The sequence below is a fragment of the Triturus cristatus genome, chromosome 8 (assembly GCF_964204655.1).
Source record: "Triturus cristatus chromosome 8, aTriCri1.1, whole genome shotgun sequence".
NCBI lineage: Eukaryota > Metazoa > Chordata > Amphibia > Caudata > Salamandridae > Triturus > Triturus cristatus.
This window is the reverse complement of record NC_140591.1, coordinates 1,356,842,310-1,356,861,764: the sequence shown is the minus strand read 5'-3', so window position 1 is coordinate 1,356,861,764 and position 19,455 is coordinate 1,356,842,310.

Genomic DNA, 19,455 nt, shown 5'->3' with positions numbered 1-19,455 from the left:
ATACATTATACCTGATGCAGGTATAATGTGACGCAGGGCTTTACAACGTGACGCATCTCCCTAGATGCGTCACGTTGTAAATAGGGCGCATTGTTTGCGCTACCGGCGCGTCAAAAAAAGTGACTCACTGGCAGCGCAAAGAGGTGCAAGGGGCTTGTAAATCTGCCCCCAAGTTTTTAGCTGATTGCGGAACCGGCTAATCTGATTGATTCTGGAAATGTATTTCTGGACCGAAACAGAATCGGGTGAACACAGAGATACATGTCATCATAGTCTGTGTGTTACTGTGATTTAGGCTATATACAAGTGCTACCTTTTATTTTATTAAACTGTAAATCCTGTTTTCTTCCCCCTTCCACGAAGTAAAAACTGGAAAAAATGTCAAGCTCTCCATAGACCGGAAAGATGCATTGTCCACGAAGTTAAAGTGCACTTTGAAACCTATCTTGGCATGACGGCGAAATGCACTAAAAAAAACTTCCTTCATGTATGAATAATAATGCAATTAACTTCTTTAATGTTTTTAAACCTTGCCGTCCCGAAAGATCGAGCTCTTGATCTGCAGACACTCATACACTCACAGCAGAGCCAGTATCCGCGCTGGTAATGATGGTGGTAATTTCCCCAGAGGCACGTGGCAGTCACATGACTCCTGGTAATGTTTCAGACTGCAAATGCCAGGCTAATATAATAATCCTAAGAATGTGCTAAGATAAGTGTTATACTGCAAATGAGAAAGGTATCAAAGTCAGACACTTCAAACAACTACAATGACAAAACTAATTAATTTACTTTTACCTCACATGAACTAGTCAGTCATTCAGATATTCTCTGTCATTTTCCAACACATTTATCCTCACTGTCCTTTCCCTAATACCACTCAATGTTTCTGTTAATAACATAAGTCATGACTTCACCAACTCCTACTTGACAAGTTAGATTCATTTATGACCCGTTTTGGATAAGTGACTCCATTCCTTTTCTTTATTGTTAAAACGGATCTTCCAATAAATTCTGTGTTTCTGCTGAGTCTTGTCTTTACAGGTGTAATATATATAGTTGTTTGGAGACTTCTCTGAGGAGATAAATAATGCATATCTGAGAAAATATCACGTTAGGATCGATAATGTCCTTCTTTATTTCATATTTTCCAATATGCTCTCATGACTTTAATACTTTATTACTCGATAGGGAAAAATAATTCTGTAAGCAGCTTTTTATTTACCAGTTTATGGACAGGAAGCATTTTTAATGCCCATCTGAAGAACTAAGGTCTGATAAAAGAGTGAAAGCAACAGTGTGGTGTAAAATAAACTGATATGTGACAAAATAGAAGGTATATTGATAAACTAATCTTCATACTATCAACAGGCCCAGTAGAATTATTGCTAAGGGGTACTTCTAAGGGAATTATAATGCATATTCGCAAGAGTAAAAGCAATAGATGGCAGTTTTAAGGCATGAAATAAAAACTACTCTTAAGCTATTCCACTATCGAATCGTAGGGGCACGTTTCTTTTTGTAGTCTAGGTAATAATTTCATAGAGTTATGTACATCTGACCTTTCTTTAGCAGGAGGAGTTGCATGAATATGCGTTTTTAACTTTCTTTTTTTATTTTGAGATTTTAAAGAATATCCCATTGGTCCCAGAGCTTTTTTTATAATGATGATAGAATCAAGCAATAAAGGCACTATCACATAATTTGAGCGCTGTAATTGCTAATTAACACAGGTATCATGTTTGTGCTGAGAGATCTGGAATACAAAACAGTTTTGACTGCAGCTTTTATGGACCTTGGTGGTAATGCACAGTATGGTGCAAACATATTTTACCACAGTATCATGAAGACATGATGCTGGAGTTGGTAATGTTTGGCAATAATGTTTGTCATGGGTGTGTAGCATTTTATTGTGGATGTGGTATACTCTAATGGGTTTTATGCTGCTTTGTGTTTGCACTGCATCATTATAATGTGATGTTTTATGTGTGTGCTGTGTTTACTGTGTTGCGTTCTGTTTTAACTTTTTGTAGAGTTTTACCCTGTTTTAATGTTGCTGTTATGTTGCCTTTTGTAGGTTACTGGTTTATGTTCTATTGTTTACTTTAGATACGTCAACAGTTGCAGCTATATTTCCAGGCAAAAGCAGCACATGAGTTTTAAGTTCCTGTGACAAGCAACTATTTAGCATTGCATAAGATTGTAAAAAAAGAACTGCTTGAGCTCTGCAACTGCTTAGGGCACTTGCCAGCCTTACGACAGGTGTGGTACTCACTTTATGCATTGTAGCCTGCTGTGACGTACATAGTTGAAGAACTGGAGCCAGCAGTATTTAGCACCTTATACAGTAGTAAACGGTTGTCTGCAATAGGGACTTTGAAGGGAGGTGCTGCATTTGACTGGAAGTTTAACAGTATGTGTATATCCAATTGGCTACTTAAATCTCCTATTGGGACAGAAGAGTGCAGTTCTATCAGGTTGTATGACGGAACCACACATGCCATTACCACGCATGCTGGTCCCACGCAAGTCTAAACCACACTTATGCCTTTACCATGCATGCATTTACAACCAAATATGCGTTGTTAATGCATGTATGGCAAAGACATATGCTTAGTAAAAACTTACCAGGTAAGTCTAACCCCAAAATCTATCTATCTATCTATCTATCTATCTATCTATCTATCTATCTATCTATCTATCTATCTATCTATCTATCTATCTATCTATCTATCTATCTATCTATCTATCTATCTATCTATCTATCTATCTATCTATCTATCTATCTATCTATCTATCTATCTATCTATCTATCTATCTATCTATGTATACCAAAGCCCTGCCCCGAGCCCTAAAATGGCCACCTAAGCCCAAAAACTACCCTGATCCCTACCCCCCCACCCAGAGTCCTAAAACGGCCCCCTGTCCTGAAAACTACCACTTTGTCCCCAACCTACCCCCAAGCGCTACTTACCAAGCCACGTCCCAGTCCTTCTGCTTCTTCTGATCCTTCCTGTAATTCTCCCCACCCATCCAGTCTCTGGGACTAGACCGATGACTGCCATAACCATGTATATGTTTGGTTCAGGCAAATGCATGGTAAAGGCATGTGCCTTGATAAGGCAAGCAGTGTTAGACATGCGTTGTTTTCATATAAAGAGATAGGAGAGTTCATCTATTACAAAAATACATAAATACAGAGAAAGATCAGAGATAATTACAAAATTGCATCAATACCATCATCCATTAAGATTCAGCAAAGGCCTTCTGAATATGATCAAAAAAACTATAAATTCATATTCGCCATTACACATCAAACCCCTCTTAGCAAAAAAGTTGCCATTATTTAAGAAATTTCCTATAAGACCCAGATCTTAATGCATATTGCTTTTTCAACTTCTTAATCCTGTTCAATTTTGACCATAAATGTTGAATTGTTGAAATGTTGGAATTCCCTCCGATTGCCACTTTTGAAGGATTAAGGATCTAGCTAATAAGACCACAATATACAGTTGTTTTTTTGTAGAAAATCAGCTATCAAATCGGGTGAATATCCTAACACACCTGTCTGGGTGTCTAAGTGTTGCTGCAATTTCAGTGTGTGCCTGCAAAACTGATTGATCTTGTCCCATAATTTAAACAGCCTTGGACAGGACCATATAATTTGTTCAACTACCCCTCCCTCTGCGTTACATCTAAAACAATTTGCCAAGATCTGTGGATTAATCTTATGAAAGACGGCGAGGGTTCTATATAAAATCCACCTGGTGTACTATTTCATGCACCACAAATTGGAGCCCTTTGACAAAGAGAAATTAAACTCAATACTCTTATCCCAGGCTGGGACAGATATCTGAAGGTTTTCTTTGGACTGCCATTTTGCTTGCACTTTTCCATGACGCTTAACCGCACCATAGTTGTGCAATAAGAAAACCCAGCTACTGATAGCCCTACGAGTACCGAATCCAATCAAAAACTCAACGAGTTCTACAGTTGTGATTTTATATGTGGAGTTTAAGTCCCGTAAAAATGCCTGATTCTAATAAAGGACCAATGCTTCATTTCTCTACATTACTTAATGTTGGGTTCTATTTCATTACAGTTTTTTCAATTCCCGTCCAGAAAATCCCAGGTCCTACCATATCCACATTACTCAGCCACCTAGACGTAGCAATCTTATCCACCAAAGGGTCCGCCCCAAAATACACATCTATTAAAAGGGTTGCGGCATTATTTAAGGGAATATCATAATGACTGAAGAATTGCTTCCTACATTTAATATACCACTGTACGATTTTATTTCTGACTTTTTTATGGGTTTTTATCAGGCGCATAAAATAAATAATATCATATTCATTATAAATCTAATCCAAAAATATATTATCATACCTATTAATGTTAAGGGATGTATCAAATCAGGGAGGGCTAAGCCACCTTCCTTCACTGGTCTATACAATATATCTAAAGCTAATCTAGGTGGTTTTTTTTACCATAAAAAGTCTAAAACATACCTTGCACTTCTTTCAAAAATCTCATCTGTACTTCATTTGGAATAGCTGAAAATAAAAAATTACATAAGGGAAAAATTGACATGCGAATCAATGCAGCTCAACCCCTTATTGACAAGGGTAACTTATTCCATTTTAAAAACAGCCCGTTGATGTTATTTAACAGCAGGACAAAATTTAAAGCATATACATTTTTGACATTTTCCAAAACATATATTCCAAGATACCTTTTGGGTCTACAGTTAACTGCGGAATGAAATTCTGTTACTTAAGTGTTGAGTGCTGTATTACATAGCAAAATATCTGTTTTTGCTTTCTTAATCTTATATTCTCCTATCAGTTAATATTCCTTAACAATGCCAAATATATTTTTCTGAATTTCTAAGCCAGGTTTGAGAAAAAAGGCTATATCATCAGCGTACAATTGAATGTTCATCGTCCCTGGAAGCGGAGCTGTTAAATTGCTGTCTAAACTAACAGTGATTGCTATCACCATGATAAAAAGAGCAAAAAATATAGGTTATATGGGACAAGCTTGCCTTGTTCTTCTGTTAACTCTACACGTACCAATATTATTTGAATTAATAATTATTTGCGCAGAGGCCCCGTTAAAAAATTAGATATTAGAATAATGAACTTAGTGGGGAACCCAAATTCAACGATAATGCAGAAAAGGCTTTGCCAGGAAACCAGATCGAAAGCCTTCTTGACATCTAACAACAACATAACGCGTATTTGTAAAGCACACATTCACCCAGAGGCATCTTGGCTCTGATTAACAGATGATTATTTTTACACAACAGTACTCATTTTATTTGACCTCAGATAGGTGAAAGGCCGAGTGGACCCACAGGGTTTGAACCTGTGGCCATGAGGTCGCACATAGGCACCTGCAGTGGACGCATGAGTTCACTTTGCCACCATACCCGGCAACAATTTTACTATGGCTAAAATAATCTAAGGCTTCTACTAAAATAGTGGTGTTAAAAAACACCTGCCTCCTTGATACAAATCCACACTGATCTGAATGTATGATTGACCATATACATTTATTCAATCTGTTAGCCAATATCTTAAATATGATTTTATAATCAGTATTTAAAAGGTTTACAGGACTGTATGAGTTGATATCTTCCTTACCTCTATTTTGTTTCGGAAGGCTAACCACAACCGCCCTTTGAAACAAGGTCAGTATCCCATACCCTTCAATAACGTAATTGCCTAATTTCACCAGTTCCGGAATTAATTCGGAAGAGAATTTTTTTATAAAATTCTGCTCCACATACTTTACCATTAGATAATGAATACACTGCATCTTCTATTTTTCAGTGTAATATCTGCCAGCAAACTCTTTACAGGACTTATCTGCAGTTTAGGGACTGGGAGCTTGCTTGAAAATCGCTGAGTTTTAAAATATTGACATCCAGCAAATTTGCACTCCGTATATTTTTTAGGAGATATGCAGAATTTGCCAGTTACCCATTAGCATAATAGTAATCTTGTACATTTGTTTGTGCTTGCATAAGTGTCAAATTGTTTTTAATATTCTTATTTCTCATGTATTGTTCATTTTCGTGATGGACTTCTAGTTCTAATTGGGTCCTTTCTATTTTTTGTGAGCGTTTTATTGCAATATCTTTGAAAGTTTTATAACCACGAATGCCTGCTTTAAAAGCTTCCCAGATACTTTCTGTTTTAGCTGTGTCTCTATTTACTTCAAAAAAGCAACTTATTTTGTTATGGACTGCCGAACACCAATCTTTATCTTCGAGACGCACTTTATTATAGAATCACCTCACCGGCAATTTAAAATTTCTGAACCCTGTTATTTTCCTTTTTACCAAAGCATGAGCAGAAGAACCATTCTGAAAATGCATATAATTAAAAAATATTAGTTACGGAGGTAAGAAAATAATCCAATCAAGCCGCGGTCTTAAATTTAGATGAGAAACATGAATATTCTCTCTTATTTGTGAACTTTGCCTGCTACATATCTATTAGATATAACTTTTGCATGCACTCCACTAATGCCTTTGCCATTTGAGACTTATTTTGTTTATGTTTTGCAGAGGATGAACCCAAATCTGGGATGAGTAATAGTGCATGATAAAGATCTAAATTTGGGGAAGGATTATCCTCTATTGGTGCATAGATTGTAGCTGTAGTTAATGTATTAATGCTAATCAGTCCGGTAATCAGACCCCATCGACCTTCTTTATCTATCTGAGATGAGGTGATTTGAAAAGGGAATGATTTGCAAATTAGAATTGCTATCCTCTTATGGGCAGCATTCACATTCTCAATATGCTTTTCCCACAAACCATATTGAGAAGCGGCTAAAGTCAAATTTAAACTATCAAAGTTCTCATCAGAAATCATCTCCTTCTATTTTCCCCAGCCCCATTCCTTCAGAAGATTGCAGCTTAAAGTGCCAGTGCAAAATATAAGGCATAGTGCTTAAACCATTTTACATGTAAGTTCTTTCACAAGCATGATCAGCTTATCAGAACCACAAGGTGAACTCTCCTTTTTATGCCCACAATGATCACCCATGCTTCCACCATTCCTGAACCACCCTCACCCCCTACCACCTCCTCATGCACCCTGTAGGAGGATAACCCACACCTCCTCCCTGACCCCACTCAGTACCCTAGGTGCCATGACTTTGCACCTATAGTTGTGCACTCATGGTTACTGAAGAAACACCAGTCCCGGACTTAACCTAGCAGTCATTTAGAGTGACTATTAATTATTTACTTAGGACCATAATCAATGCCCTACGTATAGCATATTCCGTTCTTACAATGAACTAGACAGCTGCTGCAGCAGCCCTTGTGCTTCCACACATCGTCCAATACATAGAATTTGCCATTTCCAAGAACTTTAAGTTTGGTTTGCTGCACAATGGTTGCTTGTGCCCACTTTGCATTAAGAATCAATCAGCCGTACAAGATCCCTTCATCTCATTGTGGCTATAGCTATCATATCCAAGAAAATCTCAAATTGTGGGACTTCTTGAGTCGAAAAGGACTTTTTTCAATGACTCTAGTCAAAATATTTTCTCTCACTCGAAAATCAGCAAAGTTGCCCAAAATTGTACGAGGATATTTTGAGTTGATGGGGCAATCAGAAGGTACCCTGTGCGCTCTTGTGATCGTTACGTCTCCTGTTAACTCTGGGATGGCTTTCTTCAGCAGGGACTTTACCCAATCTCGTACTAGAGGGCCTTCAATTGATTCTGGAATCCCCACTAAGTGTTAAGTTTGAAGCTTATTATACTTCTCCATATCTTGCAGTTTAGACTCCAGGGCTTCTTTACTCTGTCTGATCTGTGTGATTTCCTTTTTAAAGAGCCCTACTATAACCTCTAAACTGGAAACTTGCTCCTCAGCCTCTGACATCTGCTCCAGAAACTTGCCCATTGTTCCCTCAATTTTTGATAATAGTTCATGAAGAGATGACATTTCCTGGGATTGCGTCATGCTTAGCTCCTTTTTCTTGGAGAGAATGAGCTCAAACATACTTTTGACCATCTGGCCGAGTTCCAGATCTTGTTGAGCATCCGAAAGGGATGCTTCGATTCCTACTGTCACTGCCGTTGAGGGTTTATCTATTGCGAGAACAGTCTCTGCATGTAAAACCTGTTGCTGAGCAGAAGATAAAACAGGCTGGAATAGTGTTGGAGTTTGTCGCTTTTACTTACCTTCATAACTTTTGGAACTACATGATATTTTGTACAAGTCTCCACAACAGATGATTTTTGATGATCCTCTAGTAAGCTGTTACTTTCTAAATTTTCAGTCCTTTCTGGTGTGGAGTTAGGCTTATGAATCTCATGAGCATCCACGCTACTGTCCATGTCCATCCCTTTGTCACTTCCCATCTGGACATCAGGGGTACCTAGGCTGCCGGCTAATAACAACTGTTGCACTTCTAAATCTGTCCTTTGCTGTGCTTTTCACAGTGTACATGCATTAGTAAGCAGTCTCTTTAGAGTGCTTTTCTGGTGTAGTCTCTGGACAGGAGTGGACTGATTAAAGGGAGCTGAGCTGACACTTGGAGGTTTGTGCTTAAGTGTGCGCATGCTGTAACTACACCTTGTTGCCTTTTATCCTTCTTTCCAGCTCGTCTTCCTCCCCCTCTCTAGTTCTCTATTCCATTGAAAAATGGCTGCCAGACTTCTGCGAGGTGCTTTAAAACCGGCAGCCCTGTAAATCACCAGAGGCTCTATCCTCCAGCAGTTCCAAATTGTTGCTGATGTAAACACTGGAACATTGAGAGGGAAGCACAGGGCAAGCGTGGACCAACGATGGTGGTGAGGATCAGACCGTCACAGCTCCCTGCACACAAGCGTTCTCAACTGCTCCTCCTGAAGTCTCAACTAGTAGCCTGGATCCTTTCACCTCACGGGTCTGCATTGATGCCTGTCCAAGGATTCTCCTGCATCCCTCGACTGTCAGAGGCTTGACGGCTCCACGAATCTGCCGGCCATCTCAACTGTCAGAGAGACATTGCCTCCAGCTGCTGCTTGCCTTCTGTAAAGGATGCCATTCCGTGCTCTGCGTCTTTGAGCGGCCACAAGCCTCCACTTCCAGGGCGTGGCCAGGGATGGGTGCAAATGGAGGGACGCATGTGGGAAGCATCCGCCGGCCTCCCTCTCTCTTCCCGCAGTGTTGCACTTGCGTGGTAACAGCACTTGTGGCTTAGTCTGTGTGGTTAATGACGCTTTCCCTTCTATCTCCCACATACATAATTAATGTGTCGATCTACACAGAACTGCAATGTGCACTCGGGCGCTGCAGTTTAAAGCCACTGCAGTTACACATGGAAATTAAAGTGGCTTGGCAATTATTAATATTAGCTAAGTCACACCTGAAGATCTCTTAACATGCTCGCGTGTTTATGGCTATAAAAAAGTAGGGCATGCTGCATATTAACAAAACATTTGTCCCCTCTGTAAACAGTGCAAACACATGTTAGTCACTGTATAACTAATACTTTCCATAAGTTGGTCTAGCTAGAAATAAAATACGAATTTTGCAATTTTTTGGGAAAATGCTGGAAATTTGATTCAGAGTTATTTTTCACTTCCTGTTAAACATTTATGTGTATTGCTGAGAAGCAATTTTTAGAAGTAGTATGCCAATTGATATCAAACTGTTTTAGAACCAGTTTGCCCTAAATCCCTGCTCCTGTAGACTGGAGCAAATAATACAGGTGGGTAGGCATGGCCGGTGCAGGTAAGAGCCGTGGGGCCGGGTGGGGGATGGAGGGGGAAGTAAGTTGACAGATGATAGAATAGGGAAACAAAATAAAAAAATAAAGAAAACCACTTACCTTGCAATCACCCCATAGCTGACTCAGTGATGCGGTACGCACACGGTAAGGGGTTTTCTTTATTTGAATGGTAATTAGTCATTTAATTGGAGCTGCTTGGACACTTGAATGGGATACAGATTATGTTCAACCAAATGGGGTGAAACTTCTGGTTGGATGCTTTCTTCAACAAATCCAGCTTAAGCTCTGGAGCAAACATCTTGAAAGTTTCCAAACCTTTTTCTGGTGACCTAACAACCACAGACGTGCACTTCTAAGACCCTTAGGATACCAGGAGAAGACAGTTAAAGATTCATAGAGGCCGTTAACAAAGTCAGTCCACGCCAATTGCCACTGGGAACTTCAAGGAAAACACCTGTTGCAGCTTGTTGTGTCCACGTAGCCAGAGAGGAGGTCAGCCAACTGACACATGTAGTCTACTTCTTTGTCTTGGGTGCAAGGGTGAGAATTTTCAGTCCTACCGGGCTCCTCTCAGGTGCAGACAGCAGGTTTAGTCCTCTCCTGTTCTTCCACAGGTTGAGAAAGTGTTCTGAAGATGGTACTGTCGGTGCCATATTTATAGTTGACACCAGCTGGTGGGTGGGTGACATAAGTCTTTGACTACACTAAACCTGGTCTCTGAGGCCCCAGCATGTGTGTTGAAGTCACTAGTGCCCTTCCAACTCCAACACTAAAATCCAGTTTGAAGCAGCCCCTCTATCAATAGTCTGGTAAGACAAAAACATTGTTCTGCAGCACTCAGTAAGAGAATACACAAGAGTTGTGCTGGTATACATTTGGTCCCTTTAAGTGCACTGTTTAACATGTGCTTCTGAATTTGAAGCTATTGTGCAAACATTTTGCCCACAGCATCCACCCAGAATATTCTTCTGAGCTCACAGGAGCCATCCCAGTACATCCAGGTCAACCTATCAATAAAGCTGATCTAGTGTAGCTCATAGGATGAATTTCACACCTCATTCACATTGCATGCAGGCCAAGTACAGGCTAGAGAGTAAATGCATATTAGCCTCCTGGAGCTTCAGGCAGCATAAAGGTAACTTTCTAAAAGATACTTTTTCTTAATATTTTTTTAAAACTTCAAAATTAAATTTGATTTTGAATAAGTAATCCAATTAGTGGTTTAAGCAGTTCATTTTTCTGGCTGGCCCCATTCCCGAAATGCACCATTAATATTTGAATCTATACTCCAGTTCACTGCACATGACAGCAAGGTATGCAACAGAGAATATACTTTTGTGTGCCTTGTCACTGTGGTAGAGACATGGAAATGTTAATTTTCTACATGTCCCAATTTTATACTATGCATCCTGCCTTCCGGGCTATAAGGCCAACATAGGAGTGACTTACCAATATTTGAATGTGAGGTCTCTACCTGTCAGAAAGGGTTATTTTAATGGTTGCACAGCAGGTGTTACACTGTAGCCCTCAGGCTACACATGGGAGTCTGTAGCCATGTTTCTGCCACCACTGTAGGGGATGTCACAATAGGTGCTGCAGTCCATAAGTGGCATTTGACTTCCAGGCCCTGGATACATTTTCCACATCATATACTAGGAACTTACAAACAAGAACAGGAATAAGCCAATATAACCTTTTTTGAAAAGGATGAACAGGTACATTGCCCCTAACCCTTTTCTAGGTCCGTCTAAAGCTAGCAAAACATGGTTCGGTAAATGGCAAACAATTAGGGGAAACCATGTGGAAAAGGTAGATTTCCTCCACCAGGGATGCTAAAAAATGTGTCTCCTGCTGCTAACTGTTTCATGATACACATATTTATGTGGAGCTAATCAAATGTCTTAGTATAAACAAGCTTAAACATATGGTATTATGATGTACATGCCACCTTCTCATTCATCCCTTAGGGGGCTGTATCCATGGACTATCAGATTTTCTTGGGAGCAAGAGATATTTTAAGTTCCCTGTGCCACAATAACATTTATAACTATATATGAGGTGTTTCTTGAGTAGCTGCACTTGCCACTGATATATATTCTATAGTCCTAGATATGTTTTGGTTGTGTACATACACAGATGTAGATGTCCACTTACATCTGAACCAAAAACTGCACCATTGAAATTGACCAGCGTACATTTCAATGAATCCCTGCTTCATAACCATCAGCCCATCCAGTAAGCCACTATCTGTACTCTGATTATCTTGAAGCAGGCCCAGCAATTCATCCTACCAAGGATGTCATTCACTGGCAGAATGGCTGGCTACCCATTCTTGCCTCATCTGGAGTGTCACAGTAGAGCTGAGGTAATGTCTAGGCTGTGCATCAAACTCTGCGTTCCTGCCTCTGTCTCAAACCACTGAGTGTTTTAGAGTTGTGTGTTTATTGACCTGAAGGTTGATAAGCTTAGAACCTCCTCTTTCTCCTCCTCATGTACGGCAGTCACAAGTACATCTGGGATGGGGTGAAGGTATGGTTCCAATTAGGTCTGCCTGCTCTAAGAGACACAGCACCATCAAATAATGTGCCAGGCCTATTACCCATATCAGAATCAGACAAAAATTAGCTAAGGGATTAATATCCATAGTCTCCGTGGGGCCTCGTAGGTCTCTACCCATTGCTGGTAATACCTTGCTGACCATGGTCAATTTAACTAGTTCCAACTTGCAATGCAAAATAATTGACAATGTGTCACATTCTTGCAGCACAGCCGTCAACTATACATAATTCTCTGCATGTACCTTTTAAACAAGCTATGCATTTGTAGGCTACGTGTCTCCAGGTATTTTTCATGTCTGATGTAACTGTGAATGAAATTAATGAACTACAACAAATTATAATTTATTCATGTTGCCATCTGCATAATTTATGTATTCCACACTCACACATCTGCATTGTTCTTGAAGAAGTGCTGCCACTCATCTTGTCAGTGGCTAGACTAGAAACCAAAATGACCCCAGGGAAAAATGTTACATCAGCTCCACACTGCAGTGAATGGAAGAGGGGTATGAAGCCATGGCTACAATGTGGCAGTTCATGATGCCTTGAAAGAAGCTTCCTAACATACAAACAACTCTGGAAATGCCAAAGAGGCAAAATGCCAGTTTGCTGTTGTGTTGTGATCATAAATGCTTTGCGTTTCAATTGTACCACCATAGTGTGTGACATATGCATCTTTAAAGGAGTCACAAGGTTTGATGGCTTTGGGGAGAGGAGGACACTGAAAACTAAGAATTTGGAAACTAGTGACTGGTCTGCTGGAAGATCTGCTGAAACAAATATGCAGATATTGGTTTGGACAGCATGATACAAATATTGGTGTTGAACAGGGTGACTCTTATGTAGAGGGCAACATGATGGTCAACATACAGTGCTGACACAGGAGGCACATAATACATTGATTTGGCTACCTATAAGTACATGATATTGTAATCTGACCTTCACAAACTCCTGTGTAATCATTACTGCCCTGCTACTCATTATGTTTGTTAGTCATCATAATATGACGGTCACTTATTACAGTAGGTTCTACGCTTATGGACAATTGTGTACATTTCTGTTTCAAGGAAGTGTTAGACCTGTATCCATGGTGTGGTTTTCCCCCCTAACATTTTGCCTTCAACCCTCCTGTTTTGCTGACTACATTTTTGCTGGCCGTAGGACTTTGTGCACTTTGCCACTGCAAACCAGAGCTAAAGTGTTTGTGCTCTCTCCATTTCAAACACAGTAGAATTGGCTTATATCCAATTGGCATCTTTTATTTACTTGTTAGTCCCTAGTAAATTAGCACTATCTGTGACAAGGGCCTGTAAATGAAATGCTGCTAATAACCTGCATCACTGATTGTGCTACCCGCCTAAGTAGCACTTTAAACATGTCTCAGACCTGCCATTGCAGCCTGTGTGGGCAGTTTTAAACTGCCATTTCGACCTGGCAACATAAATGGTTTGTCAGGCCCAAACCTTCCTTTTTAATACATGTACGTCAACCCTAGGGTAGACCCAGGACAGCCCAGAGGGTAGTATACAATTGATTTAAAATGTTAGGATATGTGCTTTTCGGTTTTACATGCCCTGGTAGTGAAAAATTGTTAAATTTGTTTTTCACTACTGCAAGGCCTACCTCTCTCATACAATAACATTGGAGTTTCCTTCTTACATTCATTAAGCTGTAATTTCCAAATGGAATCAGGTACCCACTGCATGTTTGGTATTGTTGAAGTGTAATGAAAAGACCTAATTTGTGGTGCAGTCAGATTTTAAATTACAATTTTGAAAATTGCACTTTTAGAAAGTTGGCACTTTTTCCTACCTTAGCCATTAGGTGCCTTCAACTTGCCTCTGGGTCACATGACTGGGCGTAGTCAACAGCTGGGCTTTGTGTATTGCTCATAGATAGCCACACACACTAGGGAGATTAGGTGTGCCTGGATGGGCCATCACTGGGAAGATGGGAAGGAAGAACTGGGAAGAGCCCCACTTACCCTTAAATAGGCTGTGACCTACCTCCACACAAAGAGCAGGATACCCCCTGTAGTTAGTTTGGAGCCAGTGCAGGGAGGGCAATGTACCGATGAACTTCAAATTAGAGGTGGACGGAATTGGAGGAATTTAGTAATTCAGGGTCACTCCTTTAATGCGGGAATACTAGCTCTTATTTTCTGATTTAATATGCGCACATTTATTTTTTGGGTTGCATTTACCTAAAGGCAACACAAGATGACACCAAAGAACTAGATGATTCAAGTAGCACATTGCATTCTTTTTACATCAGGTATAGGAGATTAATCTTTTGCCACAGTTTCCAAATAATTACTCTAGTAGCCTGTAAATTCTATCTGAAGATGTGTTGCTTTTAATGTCTAACACTAGCTCTAGGCTGCGTCTCAGGGTCAATTATTTAGCTAGTTTGCTTGAAAATAATTGCCGACATTTCCTATATCGTGTTACATGATAGGACTAGTTTGGCACCAAACACTGGTTACAAATGTGCATGAAAATTGTAGAGTTGATATTTCCATCTTTTTATCCCATGACTCATATCACTCATAGGTATTCATTTGGGGGTATGCTGAAAAACAACACAAACCTGTTCATCACAATGAACCCTTGAAAGAAGGCAGTAAGCCTGAGTATATAACATCAGATCAATATCTTTCCATCTGGTGTGGAATCTCCTAGTACCTGGAGTGCACTGCTGGGGTCATCCCATGGCCAGGCTGCGTCAGTTGCCATGTCCTCGGAGAGGTCAGTGTTAGTACAATTCTGCCATGAACCCTTGATGTACATGGTAAACCCGAGGCTAGGCAGTGCTCACCCTCTAAGGCGGCCTGGCTCAGCCTGCTGCTGACAAGAGTGTCCTGGACCCCTGACTGATGTCAGCTCCAGCAGCAGGACTCTGCAGACAGAGGTGCATTGGTCTCTGAAAGACAAATAGCTGCATAGTGAGGCAGTTCCCGGCACCAATAGCATGGTCACACATTTCAGAGCTCTCTGTGTGAGTGCTGCATGCAGAAAGCCTTTCCTTGGAGAGGACTGAAGCTCCTGACTTACACATTTTCCTGGTAAGTCTCTTTACTGCAGTGTGGTTTGGTTTTTGCATCCTCTTGAAGGTGATACAGTGCCCTTGGAGCTGCAAATTTAACCCCAGGGCTGAATGGTGGCTCCACGGGGCACCTGTGAATGTTACCCTTCTTATGTGACTCGGGACTGCCCAGCTGACAGACAGCTAATGATTACTTCTCCTTCTCATGGCACTCTGTGGAATTTGATTGAATTTTTCAGTAACTCTGTAGAATTCTGCAGAGTGAAACTCCACAAACTCCGCCCAGGCCTACTTCAAAGAGGTGCTCTAGAAGCTTCTCCTCATTTCTAAGGCACAACTGGCTATAAATACTGGACCTCAGACACAACCTCTTTAGTAAACTTCTGGGTCTGTAGATAGTTAGGAAGAAGGACTGTTGTGTTGCTGAAAGGACTGCCTCTATGCTGGACTGCTGCTTTGTAGGATTGCTGCCCGCTGTGCTGGCCTACTGCCTGCTTCCCTCTTGCCTGGGTGAGAAGAACTGGAACCGCATCTCTTGGACCCAGAATTTCCGGAGTGACTCCAAAGGCTAGTTGGATGAACTCCTGATCTGAAGCCTCTGGAAAAGACAGGCTTCCAGCAACCCTGAACCTAGACTCCACCATCTGTGAATCTACCCTACCAAATGGTGCCACCCAAGTCTTGGACACTTGGAAGTAGGTTTTGGATGTTCTGCCAGCCTCTGTGGAACCAGCAGAATCCATGCATCTCCTATGCTGCGCGGTGCAACCCTGAGCCGAACGGACACATCTCCACTGCATTTGTGGAAAAGGATATATAGCAGTGGTATAATAATCACACATCCCATGTGCATGCTATTTGTAGTGCTAGCACTGAAAATATTCAAGTATGAACTGATACTCACTTGGTGTCACATATCCTACTACCCATGGGTATAACCAACAATAAACCCAATGGGTCCTTCGTACAAAATGAAATTGTACAAAGATCTCGAAGTACTCTTATAGATGTCCAACAAATCAAGTCCACAAAGTAAGATGTGTAGAGAATCGATTTCAAAGGGATGTATTAACATAAATGTGTAGCGAATTCAATGATCCTTATGAATATATCATCAAAATAACGGCCAACATGTGTTTCGTCATGAGCAGTGACTTCTTCAAGGCTGTGAATGTACATAATTACAATAAGACAGGAATTAATCATCATATTACACTAGTCTTACATAGACTTAAATGAAAATCAAAGGACTGTCAAACACCAAGAGATTATATAGTGTACTGAGTTACCAGGGTTAAATGAAGCTAAAGTACACCGTGCCTCACCAGAGAAACACAACGTTGCAACAAGCCAAAGCAACCTATGATCTGAGAATAATGTGTGGGAGATAATGACCCACAAATATTACAGTCAGAAATGTAATACAGGAGATGGTGAAGTAGCCACCCTGAGAGAAGGAGCTAAGAGACAATGTCTCCGACATTGTGTCATAACCTCCAAAGCATTGATGGGTCACAAAGTGTAGTCAAACCAGATATACCATGAAGAAACTGAAAATGTTATAAGGGTGACAACTTATCATGTAAACAGCTAAATCTTACCATACAAAATAGTTTTATGAGATGAGACATATGTTAGAAATCTTCAGGTAATCCAGATGTCTGATATGTCAGACACCAAAGTCCAAGAATTTCATTTAAATATTGAGGTACCTATAAAGTCACAAAACAAAATTGCCCATATTTAGAATACAAGAAAGAAACGTACTAGAAACAGGTTGGACATAGATTAACGCACGTACTGCCAACTCGTTGCACCTCGGCCTGTCAAGTACATGGCTGCTTCGAGGAGAACAAGAAGAGGCTGCGGGCTAAGTAATGCGGTATGCGCGGACAGGCAGAGCACGACTCACTCCAGCGATACGTGCCATACTGGGTAGCGGAAGTGGGAAAGTCGGAGCTTGGCTTTAGGTCTCCCTAACCAAGGCCACAAATGTTTTCACTTTCACCTCAGTGAGCGCACAATTGGAGATTCATTTGTGCATCTGGGCGGGTCTATGACTGTGCGCACATCTTTGAATTTGGAAAATGGCTGAGGTGGGCACCGGTAATCTTTGCCTCATGGCGGAGTGCAGAATTTTTGCAGAATTCTGCACTCCAAGCAGAGCACCGAGTAGCAAAAAACATGGGATCTACATCGGCAGAGCAGAGTTTACTGCCCAGGCCTTGTCGAGAGGTGGTGAGGGCATGCGAATACGGAGTTTAGGTGACCTTGCTCCAAGGAGATCTGATGTCTGGTGGTGATGTGCTGGGCATCGGTGAGGGTGAAGTGAATGATGCTGCGGTCAGTCCAGGTGAGTTCTGTGATGTGGCTGAATTTGATTCTGTCACTGGAGGTGAAGTGGGATAGAGTGTGTGTCCCGCTTTGAGCATGGTTTCAGTGATCAGTTGGGTGAGACCGATGTTGTTCAGGTTCAACAGGAGGGTGAAGGATTTGGCACTGTTGGCATCATCAACGTGGAAAGGGGTGTCTTGCTCAGGAGTGCATAGCCACTGCAATAGTCAGGATGTTAAACAGATATGTAGCACTTGTTAAAAAAGTAGAAATGGGTAGTTGCCTCAGTATCACTAGGGAATATACTTTGCTCATTAAAATGCTTCCATTAAACAGACATGCAATGAACAATCAGCCCCTGTGCACTCACTCAATGTCCTTAACTATTGAGTTTGCAGAAATTTACCTAACGCCTTGAGGTCCACTGAGATGGTTTGTGTAAAAAACAATTAATCCGCCAAACCACGACCCTATGAGATTGCTCAGCCCTGCAAATTCTTGATTGGTGCAAGTGAATTCTGCAAAATAACCCTGGAACAGGGGGCTAATGTGCCTTTCATAAGCAGCAAGGAGAGCAAGAGCGCACAACTATCTATTGGGAAATGCATCTATCATTACTAAGCTACCGACTGCATAAGACGTCAAACGTTGAAGTGTGGGTAGTAGTGTACGCACACACTCAAACTCGCACACACACACGTGGAGACAGGGCCATAGCAACATTTATTTTGTGATAACATTGTAGTGGGAACAAACCGTTTTAATAAATAAATCACGCTTTATCATTTCAATGAGAAGATTTAAGAATATCAAAAATGATATAAGATATTACTGGCAGAGTATGTGAAAATAATAGGGCTGCAATCAAAGAGACATAATACCAAATCGAACAATACAGAAATGGCACATGCCTCTGTGAACAATTTGAAAATGGAAGAATATGGTAAATAACTTAGCAGGTAGAGAGAGTTTGATAATATGTTTGCTTTCATTCTGTAATTTCCAGGGTTAACCTCATTTGAAAGGTTCATGTAAAAGGAAGATTAGATGCTCTAAGGTACAGAGTTCCACATCTGTAATTGAATAGATGGACAGCTGTTTTCTGTTCGCATCTCTCTTTTTGTATACAAGAGAACTGATTGCAGCTATTGAGTGATACAAGTAGCTCTTATAAATGAATACGAAGGGATGCAATTTTTCACCAGCTTATTTGGACCGAGAAGGAGTTCATGCAGTGCAATTACCATAGATTGTCATTTTTATCTGATGGAACCTGTTTGTGTTATCTTCAATCGCCAAGTAAAAATCAATACATTCTAATCAGTCGAATTGGACTCTGTTGAAAAACTATTAATGATGTTGTCAGTAATAAAATTGAAAGGAGGGAGAGAAGTGACAGCTGTGCAAACATGATTTAAAAGAATGGCACTCCGACTACTTACATTACAGATGAGAATGCCATATGTTGTTTGGAGATGAGGATACTTCACAGAATACAAAGACTTACTTTTATCCTTCGACTTTGTGAAAAATGAATCTGTCCCCGAGATAATAGCTATGTCCTCGACATGGAATAGAATCCTGAGCATTTCTTGGACTCTTGGCTCAAGTACATCTTTAACCATTTAGATCGCAAATATTTATTTAACCAGAACAACTCAAACATTTTCCAATACAAGTTATCGTCTAAACCTGCATTGTATTCATTTGTGTATTCTTGTCTGTAATGCGTGTCTTTCTGTGGGAAAGCTGCTTTTCGAGAAGGCTAATGA